We start from the raw sequence: 6,000 nt of genomic DNA, 5'->3' as shown, positions 1-6,000 counted from the left end.
AAGTATTCTATTTCCTCTTCATTTAATCTGAGCAATTTGTATTTTTGCAAATATTCATCCATTTCACTTAGATTGTCAATTTCATTGGCATATAGTTAGGCGAAATAGTTCCTAATAACTGCTTTAATTTTATCTTCATTGGTTACACATATCACTCTTCATTTTTGATACTGATAATTTGTTTTTTTTTTCCTTTTTTAAAATTAAACTAGACAATGCTTTATCTATTTTATTGGTTTTTCCATAAAACCAGCTTCTAGTTTTATTTATTAGTACAGTGTAGTTGCTTTTTTACTTTTAATTTTATTAATATTTCCTTTGATTCTTTGCTTTTGTTTATAAGGTTTTTATGCCATAATACATTTACATTATGGCCAAGATTCTGAGACTCTGAGGTAACAAAACAAAAATTAAGTAAACACGTGGGGGGGGGGTGGAGTTTGGAGGGGCAGTGTTGAAGGAGTTAATCTGAGGCAAATATTTTTGCTTATTTCCCTTAAAAATAAAAAAAAGCCATAGAAAAAAAGCCTAGTGAGATTAGCTAAAAGAGTATGACCTCAAGTGGTCTTAACTTGAGGAAGAAGAACTAGCTACAGATTTTAATTGAGCCAGAAGCTGAGGGTGGCAAGTAGCATCCATCTGAGCAGTATCTAGCATATCAAGCAGAGACTACAAGTCTATCATTCAGTAAACCCAAATCCAAAATTCAGCAAAAAACAAAAAAAAAAACTGTGACAAGTGTAGGAGTTATGGGTCATCCCTTCACGTATCTGCCTTGGCTATATGTTCTCTCCATGTTTGCCTTTCTACTTAGGTGACCTCACTCAAACTTTTTCCCTTTGGGTATATCCCTTCAATTATGCTTGGCCCCATGTGTTTAGGTCATAAGCACTTATAACGGTAAGCAAAGTGGGACTTTTCACTGTTTTTTCTTTTGGAGTGCTTCTTAGCACTAAGGGAACCAAGTGTCTTTGATTGAGCCTTGCCTTTGTTTGTAGGAAGGCCCACAACCTTTTACTAATTAGGTCAAGAGAGGCGTGAAGCCCTTGAGAGTTGTGAAGCTCTGAAGAGGTATGAAGCCTTTGGGTCCTGAAAAAGGGTATATATATATATATATATATACTCTCAAATTAGCATCTTGCTTGGTGCTTACTCATTGGAAGAGTGTTGGTATGGAGACTCTGGGTAGCCTTTAAGGAGCCCCTGGCTTTGAAAATGCAGATGTTGGTGCTTGTCTCTCTGGTAATTATATATGTATAGCTTTGGTCAGACAGCTAGAAGCCCATCTGTTGATTTGTGTTATTTGCTCTGTTTATATAATTTCTGCTTGTAATTTCTGTTTGTGTTTTCTTTGAAGTTCAGGGTGCTGACTTTTCCCCCTGAACTGAGTAAATGATATATGTATGTTTAATTAAAGTGAGATTGTAAATCGCTTAAAGTTGCTTTCCTTAGTAAAGCAGTTCAAAGAACTTGTGCTGGCGGCCCTCCTGTGTGCTGGCCTTACACAGCCACAATAGTGGCAAGTAGCATTGTTGTTACAGCATTCCTTATGTGTATGGCCCATATGTTTCTTAAATGTGTATACTCTTTGCATGTTGTATGTATTTGTGGGTGAGCTTACCCCCAGGTTTATCAGTTAAATGTTTCCATTACTACTTTTCTAAAGTGCCATTTCATTAAATGCCTTTGTGTTAAACTAGCTGTGTCCTTTGAGTGACCACTAAAAGGAAATTTGTAAGCTATGGTTCTAGGGAGAATAGACTAACAGAACCCTTTGAAACAGAGGTAGCCATTTTCTGAGTAAACTTCTCAGTGAGTGGGAAATGCCGCAAGATACAACACAGTGTATCTACAGAAAGAAAGAAGCAAACTTAAAAGAACTTTTTGTATCACATACTTCTGAGATTATACATACTTCTCTAAGATTACATTTTAGAGAACATGGTGACCTCTACCCAACTAGGGAATTCTCCAGCAAAAGTTCCCTATGCTAATGAAATGACGGGCTTCAAGAGTCTGGTCAAAACCAAACAAAACACCAGACCGGTAGTTATCTCTTAGTTATCTATAAACATGAATTGCATCAAGGTACTGCAAAATATAGGTGCAAAAAAAGGACTGAGTAGTCTAAAATGAATCATCCAAAAACACACAGACACACACACACACACACACTCACACATACCTACTCTGGGACTGTCAACTCTTAAGCACTTGCTCTTTGATATTTCCCATGTATCTGGTAGGAGAAGGGGATTCTCCTCCCCCATCCCCCACACCTTAACTTCTAATCATGAGTAGCAACAAAAAGTTGATTCAGAAGCACATGGTATGTGTAACTCAACTAAAGTCTAAACTAAAAACGTTCCGTAGGACACCTTTCCCAATCCTCTTTAGTCTAATGCCTTTCCTATGTTGATTGTCTCTAATTTTCCTTGTATATGTCTTGTTTTATATAGCTATTTGTATATTGTCTCCTCCTTTAAACTATGAGCTCCTTGAGACCAGAGGTTATTTTTTTGCCTTTATAATTCTAGAACTTAGTAAAATGTAGATGCTTAATTAATGGTTGTTTAATTACTAAGGGCATCACTTCCAAGATATGTAAAGATCTGAGAAAAGTTTAAAAGAATATGCGCTAAAAATTGTTCTTAAAACAATATTGCTACTAGTGTATATAATGTTCTCTTGGTTCTGCTCGCTTCATTCTTCATTATTTTGTGCAAGTCTTTCCATGCCTTTCTAAGATCAGTGAACTCACCATTTCTTATAGCACAGTAGTAATCCATCACAGCCATACAGCACAACTTGCTCAGCCACTCCCCAATTGATACGGATGCCTGTAATTTCCAGTTCTTCGACACCACAAAGAGATCTGCTATAAACATCCCATTCACATTCAAAGTTATAATTACCATTTGTGAATTTCCCTCTGTCTTATTTTTGCCTACTATTTTCTTTCTTAGACCCTCTTTTCACCCTATCCCTGTAACCTTATCTTCTCCCCCCACCCTCCCACAAGTTAAAAATACAGGACATATGAAGAGAGATGCTATCTGCATCAATAGAAAGACCTAATATATAGAAGCATGTATGGAATAATTTATACACACAGATTATATATATAGATATAGATATTTGTGTCTAATGGTAGCCATCTTTAGGGTGGGGGAAGGAAGAAAAAAGGAGAAAAAGAAATTTACATGATTACTGTGTTGCATATTTGGAAGGAATAGCAAGTTGTACATGGTAGATTTGCAGTTTATTTGCAATCAACTTGTTTATTGTACTGTATTACAAAAATGCTTCTTTTGTTCCCTGAATTGAAAATAAAAGAAATTTAAATAAATAAAATAAAAGAATATGAACCAGCTATTGCTTAATAGCTGAGATGAAATAATTTGAACAGGCAGCTTGTGGAAGAAGCTGTTGAGGGAATGTCCCCTCATTCCTCAGCTACTCTCACCAGTGGAATAAAGTTGCCAGGGCAGGGCTTGTCTTCTAAGGAATGAAGGCATCAGGCCAGAACTTGGGCTCTAACCACCGACACTGAACAGAAGAATTCAGGGAAAAGATGGGAATATAATGAATTTGTATTTTACCAAAATATTTGACATAATTTCTCATGCTAGTCTTGTGGAAAATATGGGGACTTTAGGCTCAAGTTGGCTACAATTAGGCAGATTGGTGAGTAGTTGAATAGCTGCAACCAAAAGAGTAATTATTGAAGTTTCGATGACAATTTGGAGGGAGGTTTCTATAAAAATAACCAAAGAATCTATGCTTGATCATGTGTTGTTTAACATTCTTATCAATGCCTCAGATCAAGAGTTCTTAATCTGCGGGCAGCTAGGTGGCGCAATGAGTAGAGCACCGGCCCTGGAGTCAGGAGGACCTGGGTTCAAATCTGGTGTCAGACACTTGACACATGCATTAGCTGTGTGACCTTGGGCAAGTCACTTAACCCCAATTGCCCTGCCAAAAAGCAAAAAAAAAAAAAAGAGTTCTTAATCCTTTTGGTCAAATCACCTCTAGAAGCATTTATTAAGTACCTGCTACAAACCTTTGAGGAAACAACAAAACAAAAGCAAATTGGTACCTGCTTTCAAGAGTTCAGAATACAGTATAATAAAGGAGATTACATGCAAACAACTATGTACAAACAAAATTAAATTGGGATAAATTGGAAATAATCACAGAAGGAAGGCACTATCATTAAAGGGGGATCAGAAAAGGTTTCTTGGAGAAGGTAAGATTTTAGCTGAGACTTGAAGGAAGCTAAAGAAGGCAAAAGGTCAAGATAAGGAGGGAGAGAATTCCAGACCTGGGGGACAGTGAAAGAAAATTCACACATGGATTGTATTTTGGGATTATAGGACAAGAATGATAGAAGGAAGGGCAGATTAGGGGAGGGGATAGTCAGAAGCAAAACACTTTTGAGGAGAGACAGGGTGAAAAAAGATAAAGAATAGAATAAGTGGGGGGGGGGGATAGGATGGAAGGAAATATAGTTAGTCTTCCACAACATGATTATTATGGAACTGTTTTGCATGACTACCCATGTGTAACCTATGTTGAATTGCTTGCCTTCTCAGTGAGGGGGTTGGGGAGGGAGGAAAGGAGAGAATTTGGAACTCAAAGTTTTAAAAATGAATGTTAAAATTACATTGATATGTAACTGGGGAAAAATAAAATACTAAATAAAAATTTAAAAAAAACAGCAAGAATGCCAGTGTCATTGGATCACATGCAAGAGAGAATGATATAAGACTAGAAAGCTAAGCTAAGAAGGGGTCAAGTTATGAAGAGGCTTTAAAAGCCAAACAAAGGATATTTTATTTTTTTCTTGGAGGTATCCAATGGTGTTTATTGAAGAAAGTAACCATATGGCCAAATCTGTGTTTCAGTAATATTACTTTGACAGCCAGTTGGAGAATGGACTAGAATTGGGAGGTTCAAGGTAGGGAGACAAACCAGCAGGCTATAGCAATAGCCCAGATATAAGAAGATGTCAGGGTGGTGGTAGTGTCAGAGTTGTTTTTTTTTTAAAGGGAGACATGTATGAGAGATGTTACAAAGGTAGAATCACTAGTACTTGGTAACAAATTAGATACAGGAGGCAAGAGAAAGTGAGGAGTCAACCATGAAACCATGGTTGTGAGTTTGGATGACTGAGAATATGTTGGTGCCCTCAGAATTAATAGGGAAATTAGGAAGAGAGGAAGGTTTTAGTGGAAAGATAAAGGGTTCAGTTTTGGAGATGTTGAGATTAAGATATTTACCTATGGGGACATCTAGTTTGATAGATAGATATGTTGAAGATGTGAGACTGCAGACAAGGAGAAAAATTAAGTCTCAATAAAAATATCTGAGAATCATCTACATAGAAATGGCATTTCAGTCCACAGGAGCTGGTGAGATTACCAAGTGAAATAGTAGGAAGAAAGAAGAGGTCCAGGGATAGAACCTTGGTACTCACCCATGGTTGGGTCTGACCTAGATGAAGATCCCACAAAAGAGAATGAAGAGTGGTCAGAAAAGTAGAAGGAGACCCAGGAGACAGCAAGAGATAAGGGCATATCAAAGAGGAAAAGGTCGTTGGCAGTGTCAAAGGCTTAAGAGAGGTTAAGGAAGATGAAGATTGACAAAAGGTCATTTGATTGGGCAATTAAAAGAATCTCACCTTTAAATTTAAAGAGCACCATTTTAATTGAATCATTGTGATGATAATCAGGATGGGACTTTTTGATTTTTCTTTTTATTTAGGAGTGCTTTTCACAAGTAAAGCAGTCAAGTACCTTTGATGAATCTTGCCTTTCAAATATAATGGCAAGCAAAGTGGACTTTTTGTTGTCTTTTGTTTGAGTGCTTCTCAGCACTAAAGCAATCAAGCATAGGTGATGAGTCTTGCCTTTGTTTCTTTGATTGAATCAAGAGTCTTTGATGACCTGCTTAAGAAACAAGAAAGCCTAGTTCACATGGGTTTGAGTCTCATAGTTG

The sequence above is a fragment of the Trichosurus vulpecula genome, chromosome 1 (assembly GCF_011100635.1).
Source record: "Trichosurus vulpecula isolate mTriVul1 chromosome 1, mTriVul1.pri, whole genome shotgun sequence".
NCBI classification, from domain to species: domain Eukaryota; kingdom Metazoa; phylum Chordata; class Mammalia; order Diprotodontia; family Phalangeridae; genus Trichosurus; species Trichosurus vulpecula.
This window is presented reverse-complemented; position numbering follows the sequence as displayed.